The sequence below is a fragment of the Artemia sp. Qi Xiang Cuo genome, chromosome 21 (assembly GCF_049724085.1).
Source record: "Artemia sp. Qi Xiang Cuo chromosome 21, ASM4972408v1, whole genome shotgun sequence".
NCBI lineage: Eukaryota > Metazoa > Arthropoda > Branchiopoda > Anostraca > Artemiidae > Artemia > Artemia sp. Qi Xiang Cuo.
In genome coordinates, this window is record NC_142814.1 from 31185414 (window position 1) to 31210542 (window position 25129).

Genomic DNA, 25129 nt, shown 5'->3' on the forward strand with positions numbered 1-25129 from the left:
ATATTTATTTTGTTTTTTTTTAAGTTTTAAAATTAATGTAACCAACAAATTCAACAGAAGGTTTTCAAGTGTGGATACATTTTTACCAAATATTAGTGGCCATAATCCACTGAATTCTACATGCGAGGAAATTCTCCTAGTCACAGATGTCTGGGAAATCACGGGATAAGGTATGGAAGTTTAGCTAGTCATATATATGGCTTTGCCATAGATGAGCTCAGCGTTACTTGCGGATTATTTTTGGGTTAATGTCTTCATTTTCACATCACAATTAGCATCTCTAAGGTACTTGTAATAAAAGTCCTGAGTTTAATGAATAAAAGATGTATAGAACAATGCAAATAATGAACAAAAAATATATTCTACTTTAAAGAAAGGTCCAACTTCAATTTTCTACACATAAAAGGTTGTATTTTTTCTCACGAATTAATTATGAAATTTATATAAACAAGTGATAATCAGAGGCAATGCTATAGCGTTGCCTATAGTAAAGGCCATACGGCTCCAATGTTTTATTATTTATTTAATATTTTTTTCCAAGAGGCACTTCATATGGTAGGGTCGTCGTAGCAACTTCAAAAGGGGCTAATTCTATTTGAAAACGAGATCTAGTGCCCTTTTTAAGAGTCAAAAGTGATCGGAGAACATCTAGCCCCCCCACGCCCTTTTCTCCCCAAATACATCCGATAAAAATTTTGATGTGGCAATCTTGTCACAAATAGTTCAGACATTATATAACAAAACTCTGGGTTCGACACGACATACCAAGACCTGGGGACAGGCGTTGTAAGTTATACCCTGTGTGCATAGATGGGTCTTATAGAAGGAATGCTCATATACACTTCAGAGAGGGCTCATTTGATTGGAAATTAAACGTTTTAGTTCACTTTTTTAGAGCCAAAAGAGATCGAAGGGCAATTAGCCCCCCCCCTCGCGCTCTTTTACCGCCAAATACATCAGTTAAAAATTTTCAGATAGTCATTCTTTTAAAAATAGTTCAAAGGTAAGATAACAAACCTACGATGTCGACAACCCCCTCCAGGGCCCGGAGGCAGGCGTTGTTAGTTATGCCTTGGGGGTATATAAGGGTCTTATGGAAGGGATGCTCGTATAAACTTCAAAGAGGGCTCATTTGATTGGAAATTGAAAGTTCTAGTTAAGTTTTTCAGATTCAAAAGAGATCGGAGGGCAACTAGCCCCCCCATCCCTCCTGCTCTTTTTCCTCAAATGTATCAGAAAAAATTTTGAGATAGCCATTTTGTTAAAAATAGTTCAAAGGTCAGATAACAAAGCCCCGTTGTCGACACAGCCCCCTAGGGCCCGGGAAAAGGCATTGTAAGTTATGCTCTTGAGGCATATGAGGTTCTTATGGAAGAGATGCTCGCATAAACTTCAGAGAGTGCTCATTTGACTGAATGGTAGCCATTGAGGTAGCAATTTTGATAAAAATAGTTCAAAGATCATATAACAAAAACTCTGGGTCGACACAATCCCCCAGGGCCCGGGGGCTGATACTCAGGATGATACTCAAGATTCTTTCTGTTCCCCAACTAAACTTTTTCTTTTTAAGTCAGTCTGTTTCCAATCAACTTTTGTATCCGAGGATGATCGTGAAAATAGTCCTCTGTCACAACCTCTTCATAGGTATAACTGTTTTTTCTATTCTTATCAGTGTTATTTCGACAAAGTGTTGATTTCAATGTCTTCTGTTAAAGACTTTAATGTGTTTACTTTGAATGAGCAAGGTTTAAGGTACAAATGGGATAATGTTCTGCAATATATTGGTGGTATCAACTGCCCTTATGATGTAGTAGGTCTCACAGAGACCTGGCTGTCTTCAAGTGATGATATGTCTGTGTATGACATACCAGGTTTTACTGCATACCACTCAACCAGATCTCTAACTATGTGCTCTGGTGGTATATCCCTTTTTGTCAGAAGTAATCTTAATGTTGGGAGACGTACAGATCTTGAGAAGATTTTTGATCCAGTCATAAATAATAGAAGTGTGTATGCTTTGATTGTTGATCTGTCATGTGATACAGTAAGTTGTGACAATATTTGTTTATTTTATAAGCCTCCACCTTTCCCAATTGCGAAATTTTCTGAATTAATTGATGAAATGTACTCAGTTGATAAGCTCGCTTCAAGAAATGTTCTTATGCTTGGAGACTTTAACTGCAATTTATTGAAAATAGGGTGTGACAGTGAGTCTGGCCGTTTTTTTTAATCCACTGCTTCCCCTGGCCTTGTTCCTTGCACTTTCTTTTCTACTCGTGTTGATTCAGTCAGATATTCTGCAAATCTGTTTTGACAACATTTTTCTGTCTTCTAAAAATGATATTAAATTTTCCTCTGGTATTATTTTCTCTGATCTTTCTGACCATTTTCCAATTTATTGTTCTTTTCCCAAATTGAAAATGCTGAGCCATGAGGATACCAGAGGTGAGTCTTATTCAAGAATTTATAGTCAAAGCAATGTTCATAACCTTATGTCTGATCTTAGTGCTAGTGATTGGTGTTCCGTAATGAATTCTGATTATGTTAATAGGGCTTCAGCCTCATTAATAAGTCGACTGACAACACTAATTGAAAAAAAATTTCCCCTTGTAAAATCTTCAAGTAAATATAAACCCAAGATGCCTTGGATGTCTCCTAGTCTTGTGAGATCAACAATTCAGAAGTCAGAGCTTTTTAAGCTGGCTTGCAACAGCCTTGATCCTGATGATTTATCAAACTATAAGCATTATAAGAATGTACTAACATCAACAATTAGACTAGCTAAGAAGAATAATTTTTTGTTGAAAATTCAGGAATGAAAAGGTAATTTACAGACAGTTCGGAGTGTAGTTAATGAAGCTTTATCTCGTACGAAACAATCAAAGAAACAGCCTACGGCCTTCAAGAATGCAGACAGTTCAACTATTGAAAAAGCAGCTGTATCTAGTGCCTTCAACTCTTACTTTACCACCCTACCAACTGTTAAGACCCCCTCCTTTCCTAAACTAGGTAAATCTTCACCAGCTGAGAGAAGTATTTTTCTAACTCCTTGTACAAGCATAGAGATCTGTGATTTTATTTCTTCTTTAAGTAGCAGTAATACAGCTGATGCGCTTGGACTAACAAACCATGTGCTCAAGTCTGTTTCTTCTTATGTTGTTGAACCTCTTACCCATATTTTTAATCCATCTTTTTCAAAAGGTGTATACCCTGATTTGTTTAAAATTGCCAAAGTAATCCCTCTTTTTAAAAAGGGTGACCCCAGCTTAGTGTCAAATAATAGACCTATATCAATTCTCCCAATTTTCTTGAAATTACTTGAAAAAGTTGTGCATAAGAGGCTTTTTTCATTCCTGTTTACTGGTGCTTCAGTTGGAAGTGGTTCTGTTCTGTCTGATCATCAGTATGGCTTCCGACCTAAACTCTCTACTGCATGTGCTCTAGTTGACATTACAGAATTCGTGCGTGTTAACATAGACAAGGGTTGTTGTGTTCTAGGACTGTTTCTTGATTATTATAATGCTTTCAATATGGTAGATCATTTTGTCTTACTGGGAAAACTGTCTCTACTTGGAGTTCGGGGAATTGCCTTTGAATGGTTTAAATCTTACCTGTCTAATAGATCTCAGTTTTTGTGTTATGATGGGAATTGTTCTGATCTAGCTTCGGTTTCCAAAGGGGTACCTCAAGGCTCAGTTTTGGGACCACTCCTCTTTCTTATTTATATTAATGACCTTCCTCCATCTCCCAACCTTGATACCCACACTGTTATGTTTGCAGACGATAGTAATTTTTCGTGGTTTCCAATGATCTGCCCTCTGCTGTTGCTAAGGCTCAGCTTCTGCTCAACCATGTGTGTGATTGGTGTGACCAGAAGGGGTTGCTGTTGAATAGCTCCAAGAGTAGCATCATTCATTTTCGAACCCCATGCCCCATGTCGGAACCTTCCCCAACAACCCTTGTTTTTTATGGTACTGATATGATTCTCCTGTGCTCTTGTGTTAAACTTCTTGGCGTACATGTTGATTGTTTTCTTTCTTTCAAAACTCATATTTCCTATGCACATTCTATAATTTCTCGTCAAGTGTCTATGCTTCATCGTGCCAATCAATTTCTTCCTCCCGATGTAATGCTTTCTCTTTACTATGCATTTGTCCTTCCTTATCTTTCTTATTGCTGCACTCTATGGGGCAACACTAACTATTCTTCCTTTCGGCAACTCCGAAGAACACAAAATAGAGCTATGAAGGCAACTTTTCACCTTCACTGACTCTATCCTACAACTAGTTTTTACAGTCATACAGGTCTAGATGCCTTAGATGTGGTTATCAAGAAGCTGAACCTAAAACTAGTTCATCTAGCCTTCAATTTCTCGCTTCCTCCAAACATCTTATCCTACTTCGATCTAGCATCAACACGTAAGTGCCAGACTTTTTTTCGGAGCTCTGTTCACCAATTTCGGCTGCCTAAAAGGGTATCCTCAGCAGCTCAGAGGTCACCAATTTATAGAGCAATTGCTCTTTGGAACTCTATTCCCAGTGGACTTTACCTTATCAAAAACTCTTCGTCCCTTTGCAGAAAAATATTCTCTAAGGCGTGAAGTAATTTCGTTTTTTTTCTTTATTTCTTTATTCATTTTGCTTTATCTATTTATTCCGATTTACTTTATGTAGTTTTTTTTTCTTTTCTCCTCTCTCAATATGTTGAATGAGATTTGAACCCCGGTGTTTAATAGTATTATTTTTGGTTTGGATTTTTAATAAATTACAGGACATTTTTAGTTCAGATAAAATTGAGTCAAAGGTTATTGTGTAGCAGTTGTTTGTTTTTTGTTGTTGTTTTTTTTGTTTATTTTTCTCGCATTGTGTTTATATTTTGAGATGTGGTTGTATTTTTTTTTCCTTCCCTGATTTGTTTTGTGTGGATTATGTGATTGTTACGAGGTCCTCTACAAGCTATGCTTCTTGGGACCTCTAGCGCTTAAGTGCATTTATGTATTTATTGTAGTATTTAATAAATTGAATTGAATTGAATTGAATATGAACTTACTTCATATTTATTTTGTTTTTTTTAAGTTTTAAAATTAATGTAACCAACAAATTCAACAGAAGGTTTTCAAGTGTGGATACATTTTTACCAAATATTAGTGGCCATAATCCACTGAATTCTACATGCGAGGAAATTCTCCTAGTCACAGATGTCTGGGAAATCACGGGATAAGGTATGGAAGTTTAGCTAGTCATATATATGGCTTTGCCATAGATGAGCTCAGCGTTACTTACAGATTATTTTTGGGTTAATGTCTTCATTTTCACATCACAATTAGCATCTCTAAGGTACTTGTAATAAAAGTCCTGAGTTTAATGAATAAAAGATGTATAGAACAATGCAAATAATGAACAAAAAATATATTCTACTTTAAAGAAAGGTCCAACTTCAATTTTCTACACATAAAATGTTGTATTTCTTCTCACGAATTAATTATGAAATTTATGTAAACAAGTGATAATCAGAGGCAATGCTATAGCGTTGCCTATAGTAAAGGCCATACGGCTCCAATGTTTTATTATTTATTTAATATTTTTTTCCAAGAGGCACTTCATATGGTAGGGTCGTCGTAGCAACTTCAAAAGGGGCTAATTCTATTTGAAAACGAGATCTTGTGCCCTTTTTAAGAGTCAAAAGTGATCGGAGAACATCTAGCCCCCCCCCCCAACCCTTTTCCCCCAAATAAATCGGATAAAAATTTCGATGTGGCCATTTTGTTAAAAATAGATCAAAGATCATATAACAAAAACTCCGGGGTCGACACAAGACCCCAGGACCCGGGGGCAGGCGTTGTAAGTTATGCCCTGGGGGCAAATATGGTTCTTATAGAAGGGATGCTCATAAAAACTTCAGTGAGGGCTCATTTGATTGGAAATTAAAAGTTCTAGTTAACTTCTTAGAGTCAAAAGAGATTAAAGGGTAATTAGCCCCCCCCCTCGCGCTCTTTTACCGCCAAATACATCAGTTAAAAATTTTCAGATAGTCATTCTTTTAAAAATAGTTCAAAGGTAAGATAACAAACCTACGATGTCGACACCCCCCCCCACACCTCCAGGGCCCGGAGACAGGCGTTGTTAGTTATGCCTTGGGGGTATATAAGGGTCTTATGGAAGGGATGCTCGTATAAACTTCAAAGAGGGCTCATTTGATTGGAAATTGAAAGTTCTAGTTAAGTTTTTCAGATTCAAAAGAGATCGGAGGGCAACTAGCCCCCCCATTCCTCCTGCTCTTTTTCCTCAAATGTATCAGAAAAAATTTTGAGATAGCCATTTTGTTAAAAATAGTTCAAAGGTCAGATAACAAAGCCCCGTTGTCGACACAACCCCCTAGGGCCAGGGAAAAGGCATTGTAAGTTATGCTCTTGAGGCATATGAGGTTCTTATGGAAGAGATGCTCGCATAAACTTCAGAGAGGGCTCATTTGACTGAATGGTAGCTATTGAGGTAGCAATTTTGATAAAAATAGTTCAAAGATCATATAACAAAAACTCTGGGTCGACACAATCCCCCAGGGCCCGGGGGCAGGTGTTGTAAGTTATGCCCTGGGGGCAAATAAGATTCTTATAGAAGGGATGCTCGTAAATACTTCAGAAAGGGCTCATTTGAATGGAAATTAAAAGTTTTAGTTCATTTTTTCAGAGTCAAAAGAGATCGTACGGCAACTAGCCCCCCTACTGCCCTTTTCCCCAAATACACCAGAAGTTTTTTTGAGATAGTCATTTTGTTAAAAATAGTTCAAAGGTCAGATAAAAAAAATCCTATGTCGATGCAACCCCCTAGGGCCTGGGGACAGGTATTGTAAGTTATGCCCTTGGGGCATATAAGGTTCTTATGGAAAGGATGTTCGTGTAAACTTCAGAGAGGGCTCATTTGCCTGGAAATTTAAATTTATAATTCAATTTTTAAGAGTCAAAAGTGATCGAAGGACACGTAGCCCTCCCACGCCCTTTTCCCCCAAATATATCCGATAAAAATTTTGAGGTAGCCATTTTGTTAAAAATAGTTCAAAGATCATATAACAAAAACTCCGCAGTCAACACAACCCTGAGGGCCCGGGAGCAGGCGTTGTAAGTTATGCCCTGGGGGCAAATATGGTTCTTATGGAAGGGATGCTGGTATAAACTTCAGAAAGCGCTCATTTAATTGGAAATTAAAAGTTATACTTCACTTCTTCAGAGTCAAAAGAGATCGGAGGGCAACTAGACCCCCCACCCTCCTATTTTCCCCAAATACATCAAATGAAAATTTTGATATTGAGGTTTTGTTAAAAATAGTTCAGAGATCAGATAATAAAACTCTGATGTCGAAACAACCCCTTAGGGCCCAGGGGCAGGCATTGTAAGTTATGCCGTTTGGGCATATAAGGTTCTTATTGAAGGGATGCTTGTATAAGCTTCAGAGACGGCTCATATAATTAGAAATTGAAAGTTCTAGTTCACTTTTTAAGAGTCAAAAGTGATAGGAGGGAAGCTAGCCCCCCTCGCCTTTTTTCCCCAAATACATTCTATAGAAATTTAGAGATATTCATTTTTTGAAAATAGTTCAACGGTCAGATAACAAAACTCCGATATCGACACAACCCCCTAGGGCCCGGTGACAGGCACTGTAAGCTATGCCCTTAGGGCATATGAGGTTTTTATGGAAGGGATCCTCGCACAAACTTCAGAGAGGGCTCATTTGATTGGATATTGAAAATTCTAGTTCACTTTTTAAGAGTTAAAAGTGATCGAAAGGCAGCTAGCACCCCCCCCCCCTCGTCATTTTCCCCCAAATACATCCGATAAAAATTATAAGTAGTCATTTCGTTACAAATAGTTCAAAGATCATATAACAAAAACTCCGGGGTCAACACAACCCCCCAGGGCCGTTACGCATCAGATAAAAATTTCGATATAGCCATTTTGTTAAAAATGCTCAAGGGTGAGATAACAAAATTTTCAAAACTTTCCCTGGGGCAAATACGGTTCTTATGGAAGGAATTCTAATATATACTTGAGAGAGGGCTAATTTGTTTGGAAAGTGAAAGTTCTTGTTCACTTTCTATGAGTCAAAGGATATTGGAGGGAAATTACACCCACCCCCCCCACCCTTTTCGCCAAATGTCTCAGATACAAATTTTGAGATTGCTATTTTGTTAAAAATAGCTAAAATGTCAGATAACAAAAACTCTGGTGTCGACATAATTCCCCAAATCCCGGGGGCAGTCATTGCAAATTATGCCTTGGGGGCATATATGGTTCCTATGGAAGGGATGCTCGTATAAACCTCAGAGAGGGCTCATTTGATTGAAAATTGAAAGTTTTAGTTCACCTTTTAGAGTCAAAAGAGACCCAAGGGCAACTAGCACATCCCCACACCCTTTTTTCCCCAAAACCATTCGAATAAATTTCGAGAAAGCCATTTTTTTTTAAATACTTCAAACATCAGATAACAAAAACCCCGGTATCGACACAACCCCCAAGGGTCCGGGGGTAGGCGTTGTAAGTTATGCCCTGGGGGCATATATACTTCTTATGGAAGGGATGCTTGTATAAATTTCAGACAGGGCTCAATTGATTGGAAGTTGAAAGATCTAGTTCAGTTTTTAAGAGTCAAAAGTGATCATAGGACAACAAGCCCCTCCCCCCTCTATGCCTTTTCCCCCAAACCCATCTGATAAAAATTTTGAAATGAAATTTTGTCAAAAATAGTTCAAAGGCCAAATAACAAAAAATCCGGTGTCGACACAACCCTCCAGGGCCCGGGGGTAGGCGTTTTAAGTAATGCCCTGGGGAAAATATGGTTCTTATAGAAGGGATGTACGTATAAACTTCAGAGAGGGCTCATTTGATTGAAAATTAAAAGTTGTAGTTCACTTGTTCAGAGTCAAAAGAGAACGGAGGGAAACTAGCCCCCCTCCACGCCTTTCCCCCCAGACTAATCGGATAAAATTTTCTACATTGCCATTTTTTTTTAAATAGTTCAAACACCAGATATTAAAATTCCAGGGCCGCCACAACCCCCCAGGGCCGGGGACAGGCGTTGTAAGTTATGTCATGGGCACATATATGGTTCTTTTAGGAGGGATACTCGTATAAGCTTCAGAGAGGGCTCATTTGATTGTAAATTTAAAGTTCTAATTCAATTTTGAAGAGTCAAAAGAGATCGAAGGGCAATTAGATCCCCCCCAACTCTATTTTTCCCCAACCCATGTAAATTTTTTTTAAGATAGTACTTTCGTAAAAACAGTTAAAACATAAGATAATAAAAACTCCAAGGTTGACACAAACCCCCAGAGCCCAAGGGCAAGTGTTTCAAGTTATACCCCGGGGCATATAAGGTTTTTATGCAAAGAGAGGTGGTATAAACTTCAGAAGTGGCTCATTTGATTTAAAATTGAAAGTTCTAGTTACCTTTCTCTGATTCAAAAGGTATCAGAAGGCATCTACCCCCCCCATACCCACACGCACGTTTTTTCCCCAAATGCATCTGATAAAAATTTTGAGATTGCTAGTTTGTTAGAAGTAGTCCAACGATCAGATAACAAAACTTTGGTTCAACATAACCAGCCCCCCCCCCCCAGAGTGCGGGCTCTAACTTATGCTGCGGGGGCATATAAGGTTCTTATGGAGGAGGTGGTCGTATAAACTTTGGAGGGGACTCAAATGACACACCCCCTAGCATTCAATCCAACTCCCTAATATCATCTAATTTGTAGCGAAAATGAGAGGATAGTTCTATATAGCCAACAGCTTGTGAATGGTTATCTCTTATGTAATTTATTTTTGTTTTTCGTAATTAATTTTTTTTTTCAGTTACTAAATTTTAGACAATAGAATTCTAAGGGTCATAAAGGCAATAAGGTTTTGACATTTTATTGTTTTTTTTTAGTTATGCACTAAGATTAGTAAAAACAGGGCCACTACGAGAAGGTTGTACACAGCCAGTCCTTCCCAAGCCTTAGCATCACCCCCCCTCCCTTGTGCCTGTTTTCCCCAAATGCATCTTATAAAAATTTTCAAATAGCTATTTTGTTCAAAATAATCCTAAATTCAAAGAACTATAGCTTAAGGGTTGAGAAATCCTCCATAGCCCCCTGGGCAAGGATTGTAACTTATATAAGTTGCCTATTATTAGAATATAGGGTTTTTGTGGAAGGGTGGTCATATTAACAGAAGGGCCATAATATCTTCCACGAGAACACATGTGCTGCGATCTACAATTTAGTTTAACGTTGACAGGACATAATTTATGGTTTTTGTCACTGAGAATGAAAAAAAAGGATTTTTCTCACTTGAAAAACAGGATTTTTCTCACTTTTATGGATGTTTCTTGGATGGTTATGAGTGTTAGTCAATTTATTTGTTATTTTTCATGGATGTCAACAGCAATTTATGTCTTTTTTATGGTTTTTGTCACTGAGAATGAAAAAAAAGGATTTTTCTCACATTGATGGATGTTTCATTGATGGTTATGAGTGTTTGTCAATTTATTTGTTGTTTTTCTTGGATGTCAACAGCAATTTATGTCTGTTTTATGGTTTTTGTCACTGAGAATGAAAAAACAGGATTTTTCTAACTTTGATGGAGGTTTCATGGTCGATTTATTTGTTGTTTCCAAGTGTATTGTCTCCGGGGCGAAGTTTGCACATGCGCATTAACGCTAGGAAGAATGTTTTGATCCGGGAATAGGAAACAGGAAGTATATGCCTCCTTCTAAACCAATCAGAGAGTCGGGTACATCTCCGTCTAAGCCAATCAGAGGGCTGGTTACATATTGTTTCCCCCATTACATCGCAATTCACCCTTGAGATTTCATATATAACGGACATGCGTTGTGATTAAATTATCATATAGTTCCAAGACACAATGGATAGAGCACCTGAAATTATTGATGAGTTAGAAGCCTTGGCAACATCGATTTACAATGTGAGTACACTTTCATTCTTTATTTTCAAAATAAAATTATTTTCCTTGGTCACCCTCCAGTATATTCAGGTAAATCCCCCCCTCCCACTCTAATACAAACTTCACTATGCTATCTTTATACTCGCTAGAAAACGTAAAGTATGCTCTTTTTACCACATAAACCCCCCACCCACCCACACACAATACAAACTCCACTATACTATCTTTATAATTACTAGAAAACTTAAAGTACGTTCTTTTTTACCACATAAGCCCCCCCCCCCACTGTTAAAGACTAATTCTTGCGTTAGAAATAACTCTGTTTCTCGATAAATTCATGCTTTCTCTATTTCTAGCTAAAAGGGGCAGACAACATCCGTCAACTCTTAGTTATTAAGCCACTCTGGTTTGACATAAGCTTTCCGTAAGGTTATAATTAGCTGACACCCTTTCTAAAGCACTTCCTGTTTGTTTATGTTAGCAGTTTAGCCGAAAGGTTTCACAGATCCAAAAGGATTGTTTCCCCCGTCAAAATAAAACAGTTGCAAGCAAAATGAGATTGTAATAATTAAGCTAGGCCTACGCAACCTATATGGAAGAATGAACCGAGTTACCCCCCAAAATGAGTGCTAACAATATATTTTAGGACACTATGTAAAAAAGGGGGGAGGGGTTATGCCTCAAATCTATCAACCGCATTATAATGTGAAAACAAACTGTTTCTTCACATGAAAAGTAAGGGGCTGGGATTTCTAAGAAACTGAATACATAGATTTATTATGTGTAAATTGAATACCATTTACGTCTAAGATTGTAAATTTAAGCCTATGAGCTACTGAGTTAACAATCTTTTTTCTATTTTAAGGCCTATAGCAAGGAACATTTAAAACAAATTTCTCAACAAGGGAAAAATAGGACTATTTCTCATAAATTCTATCTTTTGCCTTGATTTTGGCTTAGGGGAGGAGGCTTCATAGCGATAAATGTTTTATAGACAAAATTATGGCTAGGGGGATGGGGGTACTAATTTTTATTCTGTAAAAAGGGGGAAATTATTTCGATACAATATTTTTTTATTTTAAAGCCTATAGAAGGGAACATTTAAAAAAATTTCTCAATCAGGTAAAAATAGGAGCATTTCTCGCAAATGCTAATTGTTGATTTGCTTTTGGCTTAGGGTGCGGGGGCTTCATAGTGATAAATGCAAATTAGACAAACTTAGGGTTCGGGGGAGGGGGATACTAATTGTCCTTCTGTAAAAAAGGGGGAAATTATTTCGATACTAACTTTTTCTCTTCTTTAAGGCCAATTATGAAGAAAAGGGTGGGGAAGGGGCAGTGCCTCGCTGCAAGGTGAAAAAAAACTGTGTCCCTCCGTGAACTACAAGGGGATGGATTCATTGTGCAGACATGTACACCCTTTGACAAGAAAACTAATGTAGTCATTCCTATATATTTATAACCCTGAAGTTTGTATTTGATTTGATGCAGCTTTTGGCCCTAAGGAATAATGAAAGTTTTTTTTAATTTATTTTCTAAATGGTAAAAATAGGATTTCTACGCTTTTCGGGTTTATTTCTCACAAGTTGTGTATTTAATTTTTCTGAGCATGGTAAAAATAGGAGCATTTCTGACTGTCGAAAATTTTACCTTTTGCTTTACTGAAAATGCTGAGGAGGGGGACTTCTTTGTGATAAATGCTTTCTAGACAAAATTTTGGTTAGGGGGTTAGGGGGTACTAATTTTTCTTCTGTAAAAAAAAGAGAAAAATTATTTCAATACTAAATTTTTTCTTCTTTTAAGGCCAATTATGAAGAAAAGGGTTATAAAAGAATAAAATAAAAAACAATAAAACACTCGATTTAAGGGAAAATGAGAAAAGAGAACTCCAGGGGAGGAGGGAAGTGTCTTTAAGGGACAGTGGGCAGTTTTTTGGTCAACAACTCAACATTAACTTTTTTTATGCGGTTATATTTATAATTTATATTTCGTTGTGCAAAGCAGTAGTTTTTAAGTGTAGATTTAATGTTACCCAACCTCCTTAAGTGAAAATGATTTATTCTAAGAAAGTGAGCTGTATTTGTTAGAGTTTCAGAAACAATACATATTATTTTAATTTAAGCCCTTTTTTTCAGATATAATAATGTTTGGTGTGATTGACACAGAATATATTGGTCTGAAATATTCCTCAACTGGCATTATTTTCGAAGCAGCATTCTTACTCCTAGATGAACAATGGCGTGAAATTCATAGCTATAAATGGAACGTCATATACAATATGTATAAGTACGAGAAAAACAGATGGAGTCCAACACTAAATTTTTTAAATCAAAACGGCTTTTATGTTAAAAACATAAGACCACGTAATGAAAATGGTTATGAAATAAACCATGTACAAGAGGAAATTCAGGAAATATGCAGTTTTTTCGGTGTGCAAGCTGTATATGTTAAGGGAAACGTACCAACTGATAAACTCTTACTAGAAAAATGTGATAAAGACATAGCATTATTCAATTTAGAAGACTTCAAATGTGAGAAATACCTGCAATCAGTACATGATCCAGTAGATGAAGTTAGATATTTCGCTCAATGGGTGCTCGAAAAGATACCTGAAATGGAAAAATGCATCAGATATCAAAAAACCTAAAATCATGCTCTTCCTCATATCAAATGGATTAAGCTTTTTTTTATAATATGTCAATATGTATTTTTTCAAAATGTTTTTAATATGTTTAAGCAATAAACATCTTAAGCCTCAACCATCTTTATTCTAGAGAATAGTTCATCACCATGAAAATCACACTTTCAGATTCAGCATGTCAGGGAACACACTTTCAGGGTCGATATGTAGGAGAACCATAAATGCTCATCCCTAAAAAGGTAAGTTAACCCTAAATGGTTAAAGAATTTTTCTGAAATCACACCTTCAGATTCAGCATGTCAGGGACCACACTTTCAGCTTCAACATGTTGGAGAACCCTGAATGCTCATTCCTAAAAAGGTAAGTTAACCCTAAAAGGTTAAAGAATTTTCCTGAAATCACACTTTCAGATTCAGCATGTCAGGGAACACACTTTCAGGTTCAACATGTTGGAGAACCCCAAATACTCATCCTTAAAAAGGCAAGCTAACTCTAAAAGGTTAAAGGATTTTTCTGAAATTACACTTTCAGATTCAGCATGACAGAGAAGTCATACATTACTTTTTCAAATTCTTTTATATCTAAAAACCAAATTTTCGCAATGAAAAAGAAATATATTACAGATGCATTCTAATTTTTTCCTCAGAAAATAAAAATGCTCTACTTCAGTTCTTAATTTCTCTAAGACATAAAAAATTTAAAGTTCTGTTCTAAATTTTTACATAGAAGATAGGAAAAGTCATACTATGATTGTGAATATTTTCAATGAAGATAAAAAGTTTCACTTTAATTCTAAATTTTCTTAAATTCAGTTTCGATTTTTTCTCAAAGAGATCGAAAAATAAAATTAAAGTTCTGTTCTAAATTTTTAATCTAAGATAGAAAAAGTTATAATATTATAGTGATTATTTTAAATGAAGATAAAAAACTCAAGTTTGAATATTTTCCCGAAACACAACGTTGTACTTCAATTTTAAATCTTTTCAACAAAGTGAAGAAAAATTCCGCCTCTTTTCCGAATTTTCTCAATAAGAAAAGAAGTTAGTTATTAATTAATTGTATTTTTCCATATAATATATAAATGCTTCACTTCAATTAAGATTTTTCCCCAAAGACATAAATTTAAGGTTTTCATCCAGATTTTATGTAGAAGATATAAAAAGTTACACATTGATCGTGAATATTTCACTATGAAGATAAGGAGCTCCATATTAATTCTGAGATTTTTCCCAAAGACATAAACAAATTTAAAGTAATGTTCTAAATTTTAGTGTATAAGATATGAAAAGTTATACTATGAATGTGAATATTTTCCAGGAAGGTAAAAAGCTTCATTTTATTTCTAATTTTCTCAACAAGGTGGAGAAAAGTTCAAGTTCTCTTCTGAATTTTCTCAATGAAAAAAGAAATAAGTTACAGATCAATTCAATTTTTTCCAGAGAAAATAAAAATTTTCCACTTCAGTTCAGATTTTCTCAAAGAGATGTAAAAATTTAAAGTACTGTTCCAAATTTTTCATATAACATAGAAAAAGTTATACTTTGATCATGAAAAGTTAACTCAATTCCGAATTTTATTAAAGAACTTACAATTCAATTCTAATTTCTCCAGAGAAAAATAAAAATCTTCCACATCAGTTTTTTTAAGTTCATCAAGACATAAAGAAATTTAAAGTTGTATTCTAAATTTTTCCGTAGAAGATAGGAAAAGTTATACTACGAATGTGAATATTTTCCAGGAAGACAAAAAGCTTCATTTTATTTCTAGTTTTCTCAACGAGGTGAAGAAAAGTTCAAGTTCTCTTCAGAATTTCCTCAATGAAGAAAAGAGATAAGGTACAGATTAATTCTATTTTTTCCAGAGAAAATAAAAATTTTCCACTTCAGTTCAGATTTTCACAAGGAGATGGAAAAATTTAAAGTACTGTTCCAAATTTTTCATATAAGATAGAAAAAGTTATAATTTGATCATAAAAAGTTAACTCAATTCCGAATTTTATTAAAGAACTTACAATTCAATTCTAATTTCTCCAGAGAAAAATAAAAATCTTCCACATCAGTTTTTTTAAGCTCATCAAGACATAAAGAAATTTAAAATTCTATTCTAAATTTTACCATAGAAGATAGAAAAAGTTTTTATATCTTTTCAGAACAAGTACTTTTCTTAATTTTCCCCCTAAACCAATTTTAAAACTTGAACTACTCATTCTTTTCACACAAAACTCTACTTTATGACTTTTTGAATACCCAACATCAAGCAATACTTTCAAAAGGCTTTTATATATCCTTTCAGAACCAGTTCTTTTCTTAATGTCCCCCCTGAACCAATTTTACAGCTTGAATTTTTAAATTTTTTCAGAACAAGTTCCTTACTTAATGCCCCCCCCCTAAACTAAATTTAAAGCTTGAAGTACTCATTCTTTTCACCCACAACTCTACTTTATGGCTTTTTGAAAACCCCAACACCAAGCAGAGCTTACACAACAAAGTGAAGAAAAATTTCAAGTTCTCTTCTGAATTCTCTCAAAGAAAAGAAAAAAGTTATAGTCCAATTCTAATTTTTTCCAAAAAAAAATAAAAAATCTCCGACTTCTTTATAAACCTTCTAAGCGTTGACATGCTAACGTATCCTAAAATAATAGAAATCTAACAAAGTAATGCATAAAATATTTTTATTGAAATAACAAAATGTAGAATATTAAGATAAAAGACACTACACTACATACATTATTAGACACTATTAATATTATTGAGCCACTTTGAACATTTTTGAATCTGATCCATAAAATAAATCATAAGCTTCTCTCTTGGCACTAGAGTTACTCACTTCTCTTAGTTCATAACCACTTGAATAAGAATCATTATTCCATTCTGAGTCATATACAATTTTTACTGGGATGTCACATATAGGTTCAATACACATTTCATCCTTGGAATTATTTAATTCAATGACCATATGATCTTTGGTAGTAATAATGTTCACTTATGCTTTATTCTCCATTAATTTATATGGACATTCATTAGTGATATTGGCTTCCAATGCTCTTTTCATTTCGTCTGTTATTTATTTATCTATTAACACATTATTTTTACAGAGGTAACAGTTCTTGTATGTTGACAATATATGATTTATGGTGTTGGTGCAGCAGTATGCATGTCGTCTTTTTCTCTTTGCTTTCATTCGAATGCTAGCACCGGAAAGACGACGATAAGATCTATCAACAGCCAACATGTTACCAGAACCATTAGCTAGAAGTTGTCCCTTTTCATCAACTATTATTTTTATGTTAGCATTCTCTTTGAGTACTAACTTCTCTGGAAATGATACTTTCTTATATCCGCCAATTGACATACGGAAATTCTTGAGTACTCCAAAGGAATTTAACTCCTCACTTTCGTAACAACGTAGGCATACATTCCCAATAAGATCTCCACAACTACTTTTTTCATAGTTCAAATATATCTCTTTGTCAGCATTCAAGGCAACGATGACTTTATCATGCATACACACGTTTCTTGAATAATTCATTTTCACTTCTTTTTAAATATGATGTCGATGTTTATCCGTTCAATGGATGAAAATTACTAATCTAATACATGCATTAAACTAGATAGTCTCAATAACCTACCATGGAGTACCACTGGTAAAGCCACTTCCAATGTAAAAGCAAGCATAGAGTACGATTGCTATAGCCGCAAGCATATTTGATGTTGTCATAGATGGCAGCACACCTGCTCAGACACACACTCATAGTGAGAGACAGGCAAAAAGTTAGGTTATTTTAGGTTCACTTAGGTTAGGTTAGGTGAGAGACAGGCAAAAAGTTAGGTGTATGGTTAGGTTAGGCTAGATTAAGTTAGGTTAGGTTAAGTTAGGTTAGGTTAGCCTACGTACGCGCGCGTACGTAAGCTGACCTGATATAACCTAACTTAACCTAACCTAACTTAACTTAATCTAGCCTAACCTAACCTAACCATACACCTAACTTTTTGCCTGTCTCTCACCTAACCTAACCTAAGTGAACCTAAAATAACCTAACTTTTTGCCTGTCTCTCACTATGAGTGTGTGTCTGAGCAGGTGTGCTGCCATCTATGACACCATTAAATAAGCTTGCGGCTATAGCGATCGTACTCTATGCTTGCTCTTACATTGGAAGTGGTTTTCCCAGTGGTACTCCATGGTAGTTTATCGAGACTATCTAGTTAATTGCATGTATTAGATTAGTAATTTTCATCCATTGAACGGATAAACATCGACATCAAATTTAAAAAGAAGTGAAAATGAATTATTCAAGAAATGTGTGTATGCATGATAAAGTCATCGTTGCCTTGAATGCTGACAAAGAGATATATTTGAACTATGAAAAAAGTAGTTGTGGAGATCTTATTGGGAATGTATGCATACGTTGTCACGAAAGTGAGGAGTTCCTTTGGAAATTCCTTTGGAGTACTCAAGAATTTCCGTATGTCAATTGGCGGATATAAGAAAGTATCATTTTCAGAGAAGTTAGTACTCAAAGAGAATGCTAACATAAAAATAATAGTTGATGAAAAGGGACAACTTCTAGCTAATGGTTCTGGTAACATGTTAGCTGTTGATAGATCTTATAGTCATCTTTCCGGTGTTAGCATTCGAATGAAAGCAAAAGGAAATAGAAGACATGCATACTGCTGCACCAACATCATAAATCATATCTTGTCTACGTGCCAGAACTGTTACCTCTGTAAAAATAATGTGATAATAGACAATGACATCACAGTCAAAATAAAAAGAGCATTGGCAGCCAATATCACTAATGAATGTCAAGATAAATTAATGGAGAATAAAGTGTAAGTGAACATTATTACTACCAAAGATCATAAGGTCATTGAATTAAATAATTGCAAGGATTAAATGTGTATTGAACCTGTATGTGACATCCCAGTAAAAATTGTATATGACTCAGAATGGAATAATGATTATTATCCAAGGGGATTATGAGCTAAGAGAAGTGAGTAACTTTAGTGTCAAGAGAGAATCTAATGATTTATTTTATTGGATCAGAATCAAAAATGTTCAAAGTGGCTCAATAATATGAAAAGTGTCTAATAATGTATGTAGTGTAGTGTCTTTTATGTTAATATTCTACATGTTGTTATTTCAATAAAAATATTTTATGCATTACTTTGTTATATTTCTATTATTTTAGGATACGTTAGCAAGTCAATGCTTAGAATGTATTAGAAAAGTCGGAGATTTTTTTATTTTCTTTGGAAAAAATTAGAATTGGACTATAACTTTTTTCCTTTTCTCGAGAAAATTCAGAAGATAACTTGAACTTTTTCTTCACTTTGTCGTATAAACTCTGATTGGTGTTGGGGTATTCAAAAAGCCATACAGTAGAGTTGTGGGTGAAAAGAATGAGTACTTCAAGTTGTAAAATTGGTTTAGGGGGGGGGGACATTAAGAAAGGAACTTGTTCTGAAAAAATATAAAAATTCAACCAGTAAACTTGGTTCAGGGGGGACATTAAGAAAAGAACTGGTTCTGAAAGGATATATAAAAGCCTTTTGAAAGTATTACTTGATGTTGGGTATTCAAAAAGTAATAAAGTAGAGTTTTGTGTGAAAAGAATGAGAAGTTCAAGTTGTAAAATTGGTTTAGGGGGGAAATTAAGAAAAGAACTTGTTCTGAAAAGATATAAAAACTTTTTCTATCTTCTACGGTAAAATTTAGAATAGAACTTTAATTTCTTTGTCTTGATGAACTTTAAAAAACCAATGTGGAAGATATTTTATTTTTCTCTGGAGAAATTAGAATTGAATTGTAAGTTCTTTAATAAAATTCAGAATTGAGTTAACTTTTTATGATCAAATTATAACTTTTTCTAGGTTATATGAAAAATTTGGAACAGTACTTTAAATTTTTCCATCTCCTTGTGAAAATCTGAACTGAAGTGGAAAATCTTTATTTTCTCTGCAAAAAATAGAATTCATCAGTTACTTATTTCTTTTTTCATTGATAAAATTCAGAGAAGAACTTGAACTGTCCTTCATTTCGTTGAGAAAATTTGAAACAAATTGAAGCTTTTCATCTTCTTGGAAAATATTAACATTCATAGTATGACTTTTCTAACTTCTATGAAAAAATTTAGAATAGAATTTTAAATTTTTTTTATGTCTTGATGAACTTAAAACTGATGTGGAAGATTTTTATTTTTCTCTGGAGAAATTAGAATTGAATTGTAAGTTCTTTAATAAAATTCGGAATTGAGTTAACTTTTCATGATCAAAGTATAACTTTTTCTATCTTCTATGAAAAATTTGGAACAGTACTTTAAATTTTTACATCTCTTTGGGAAAATCTGAACTGAAGTGGAAAATTTTTATTTCCTCTGGAAAAATAGAATTGATCTGTAACTTAGTTCTTTTTTCATTGAGAAAATTCAGAAAAGAACTTGAACTTTTCTCCACCTTGTTGAGAAAATTAGAAATAAAATGAAGCTTTTTACCTTCCTGGAAAATATTCACATTCATAGTATAGCTTTTCCTATCTTCAACACTAAAATTTAGAACATTACTTTAAATTTGTTTATGTCTTTGGGAAAAATCTCAGAATTAAAGTGGAGCTCCTTATCTTTATAGTGAAATATTCACGATAAATGTGTAAATTTTTATATCTTCTACAAAAAATGTGGATGAAAACCTTAAATTTATGTCTTTGGGGAAAAATCTGAACTGAAGTGAAGCCTTTTTATATTATATGGAAAGATAGATTTAATTAAAAACTATCTTCTTTTCTTATTGAAAAAATTCAGAAAAGAGGCGGAATTTTTCTTCACTTTGTTTAAAAGATTTAAAATTGAAGTACAACTTTGTCTTTAGTGAAAATATTCACACTGGTGTTTTTTATCTTCATTTAAAATAATCCCGATCATAGTACAACTTTTTCTATCTTAGATGAAGAGTTTTGAACAAAACTTTAAATTTTTTTCATCGCTTTGAGAAAAAATCGAAACTGAATTTAAGAAAATTAAGAATTAAAGTGAAACTTTTTATCTTCATTGAAAATATTCACGATCATACTATGACTTTTTCTTTCTTCGATGTAAAAATTTAGAACAGAACTTTAAATTTTGTATGTCTTTGAGAAATTAAGAACTGAAGTAGAACCTTTTTATTTTTTCAGGAAAAAATTAGAATTCATCTGTAATATATTTCTTTTTCATTGCGAAAATTTGGTGTTTAGATATAAAAGAAGTTGAAAAGTAATGTATGACTTCTCTGTCATGCTGAATCTAAAAGTGTGATTTCAGATAAATTCTTTAACCTTTTAGAACTAACTTACCTTTATAGGGATGAGTTCTTAGGGTTCTCCAACATATTCAAGCTGAAAGTGTGTTCCCTGACATGCTGAATCTGAAAGTATGATTTCAGAAAAATTCTTTAACCTTTTAGGGTTAACTTCCCGTTTTATGGATGAGCATTCAGGGTTCCCCAACATGTTGAAGCTGAAAGTGTGTTCCCTGACATGTTGAATCTGAAGGTGTGATTTCTGAAAAATTCTTTAACCATTAAGGTTTAACTTACCATTTTAGGGATGAGCATTTATGGTTCTTCTACATATCGAACCTAAAAGTGTGTTCCCTGACATTCTGAATCTGAAAGTGTGATTTTCCTGGCGATGAACCATTCATGGTTGAGGCTTAAGATGTTTATTGCTTAAACATATTAAAAATATTTTGAAAAAATACTCATAAACATATTTTAAAAAAAAGCTTAATCCATTTGATATGAGGAGGAGCATGAGTTTAGGTCTTTTGATATGCAATGCATTTTTGCATGTCAGTCATCTTTTCCGCATCCATTGAGCGAAATATCTTACTTCATCTTCTAGAGTATGTACTGATTGAGGGTATTTATCACCTTTGAAGTCCTCTAAATTGAATAATGCTATGTCTTCATCACATTTTTCTAGTAAGAGTTTATCAGTTGGTACGTTTCCCTTAACATATACAGCTTGCACACCGAAAAAACTGCATATCTCCTGAATTTCCTCTTGTACATGGTTTATTTCATAGCCATTTTCATTACGTGGTCTTATGGTTTTAACGTAAAAGCCGTTTCGATTTATAAAATTTAGTGTTGGACTCCATCTGTTTTTCTCGTACTTATACATATTGTATCTGACGTTCCATTTATAGTTATGAATTTCACGCCGTTGTTCGTCAAGGAGTAAAAAATCTGCTTCAAAAATAATGCCAGTTGTGAAACATTTCAGAACACTAAATACTTTGGCAATCATATCAAATATTGCTATAGTTAAAAAAAGTGCTTAAATCAAATAAATATTCACTGTTTCTGAAACTCTAACAAAAACAGCTCACTTTCTTATAATTAATCATTTTCACATAATGAGGTTAGGTAACATTAAATATAAACTTAAAAACTACTGCTTTGCACAACGAAATATAAATTATAAATATAACCGCATAAAAAAAGTTAATGTTGAGTTGTTGACCAAAAAACTGCCCACTGTCCCTTAAAGACACTTCCCTCCTCCCCTGGAGTCCTCTTTTCTCATTTTCCCTTAAATTGAGCGTTTTATTGTTTTTATTTTATTCTTTTATAACCCTTTTCTTCATAATTGGCCTTAAAAGAAGAAAAAATTTAGTATTGAAATAATTTTTCTCTTTTTTTTACAGAAGAAAAATTAGTACCCCCTAACCCCCTAACCATAATTTTGTCTAGAAAGCATTTATCACAAAGAAGTCCCCCTCCTCAGCATTTTCAGTAAAGCAAAAGGTAAAATTTACGACAGTCAGAAATGCTCCTATTTTTACCATGTTCAGAAAAATTAAATACACAACTTGTGAGAAATAAACCCGAAAAGCGTAGAAATCCTATTTTTACCATTTAGAAAATAAATTTAAAAAAACTGTCATTATTCTTTAGGGCCAAAACCTGCATCAAATCAAATACAGACTTCAGGGTTATATATATATAGGAATGACTACATTAGTTTTCTTGTCAAAGGGTGTACATGTCTGCACAATGAATCCATCCCCTTGCGGTTCACGGGGGGAAACAGTTTGTTTTCACCTTGCAGCGAGGCACTGCCCCTTCCCCCCTTCCCCACCTTTTTCATCACAATTGGCCTCAAAGATGAAAAAGTTAGTATCGAAAAAATTTCCCCCTTTTTACAAATGAAAATTAGTATTCCCATCCCCCTCACCCTAATGTTGTGTAGAACGCATTTATCGCTATGTAGCCTCCTCCCCCTCAGCCCAAAGCAAAGCAAAAAGTAAAATTTACGAGAAATACTCCTATTTTTACCTTGTTGAGAAAATTTTTTTAAATGTTCCCGTCTATAGGCTATAAAATAGAAAAAGATTGTATCGAAATAATTTCCCCCTTTTTTACAGAAGAAAAATTAGTACCCCCATCCCCCGAACCATAATTTTGTCTAGAAAGCATTTATCACTAAGTAGCCCCCTCCCCCTAAGCCAAAAGCAAAGCAAAAAGTAAAAATTACGAGAAATGCTCCTATTTTTACCTTGTTGAGAATTTTTTTTTAAATATTCCCGTCTATAGGCTTTAAAATAGAAAAAGATTATTAACCCAGTGGCTTTTAGGCCTAAATTTACGATCTTAGATGTAAATGGTATTCAATTTACAGATAATAATGCTATGTATTCATTTTCTTAGAAATCCCAGCCCCTTACTTTTCATGTGAAGAAACAGTTTGTTTTCACTTTATAATGAGGGTGATAGAATTGAGGCTTAGCCCCTCCCCCTTTTTTACATAGTGTCCTAAAATTTATTGTTAGCAATTATTTTGGGGGGTAACTCGGTTAATTCTTCCATATAGGTTGCGTAGGCCTAGCTTAATTATAACAATCTCATTTTGCTTGCAACTGTTTTATTTTGACGGGTGAAACCATCCTTTTGGATCTATGAAACCTTTCGGCTAAACTGCTAACATGAACAAACAGGAAGTGCTTCAGCAGGAGTGTCGGATGAATATAATCTTGTGGGAAGCTTATGTCAAACCAGAGTAGCTTAATACCAAAGAGCTGACGGATATTGTCTGCCACTTTTATCTAGAAATAGAGAAAGCATGAATTTACAGAGCAAGAGAGTAATTTCCAACGCAAGAATTAGTCTTTAACAGTGGGGGGGGCTTATGTGGTAAAAAAGCGAACTTTAAGTTTTCTAGCAAGTATAAAGATAGTATAGTGGAGTTTGTACTGTGTGTGGGTGGGGGGGGGTTTATGTGGTAAAAAAGAGCATACTTTACGTTTTCTAGCGAGTATAAAGATAGCATAATGGAGTTTGTATTAGAGTGGGAGGGGGGGAATTTACCTGAATATACTGGAGGGTGACCAAGGAAAATAATTTTATTTTGAAAATAAAAAAAGGAAAGTGTACTCACATTGTAAATCAATGTTGCCAAGGCTTCTAACTCATCAATAATTTCAGGTGCTCTATCCATTGTGTCTTTGAACTATATGATAATTTAATCACAACGCATGTCCGTTATATGTGAAATCTCAAGGGATAATTGCGATGTAATGGGGTAAACCATATGTAACCCGCCCTCTTTTTGACTTATAAGTATTTATACCTGACTCTCTAAATGTTTTAGAAGGATAAACGTATCCTGTATCCCATTCCCGGATATAACATTCTCCCTAGCGTTAATGCGCAAGTGCAAACTTCGCCCCGGAGACAATATACTTGAAAAAAACCAATAAATCGACCTTGAAACATCCATCAAAGTGAGAAAAATCCTGTTTTTTCATGCTCACTGACTTAAAACCATAAAAACAGATATAAATTGCTGTTGACATCCATGAAAAACCACAAATAAATTGACCAACACGCATAACCATCCATGAAATATCCATCAAAGTGAGAAAAATCCTGTTTTTTCATTCTCAGTGACAAAAACCATAAAAAACAGACATAAATTGCAGTTGACGTTTATGAAAAACAACAAATAAAATAACAAACACTCATAACCGTCAAAGAAACATCCATAAGAGTGAGAAAAATCCTGTTTTTCAAGTGAGAAAAATCCTGTTTTTTTTTCATTCTCAGTGACAAAAACCATAAATTATGTACTGTCAACGTTAAACTAAATTGTAGATGGCAGCACATGTGTTCTCGTGGAAGATATTATGGCCCTTCTACTATTAACTTTGGAGGGGGCTCATTTGATCAGAAATTGAAACTTCTAATTATTTTTTAAGAGTCAAAAGTGATAAATAGGTAACTAGCCCACGCCCCACTTTTTCAAATGGCATCCAGTCAAAATTTGAGATTGACATTTTGTTCAAAAAAGTTCAAAGGCAAAATAACAATGTATAAATGCCTCTGAGTTACGGAGCTTGCTTATTGTTACTTTGACACTTAGTTTACTTCAAAACTTGGATTTAGTGATTTACGTGGCAAATTTGATTTACGGTATAAGGGCTATAAGTTATGCGAGTCGTTTGTTGTTACTTTGATACCTTGTGTGCTTTGATGCTTTCTTTATTTTGTTAGGTTTTTACCTTGATATTGTTACTTTGA

The 25129-nt window shown here is 34.4% G+C and overlaps 1 protein-coding gene across 1 annotated transcript in view; it reads right to left on the reverse strand.

Annotated features, from left to right (window-relative positions):
• The window catches only part of LOC148939448 (ATP-dependent 6-phosphofructokinase-like), a 255175-nt gene that overhangs the window by 83898 nt on the left and 146148 nt on the right, over positions 1-25129 (reverse strand). The gene's annotated exons all lie outside the window — the stretch shown is intronic.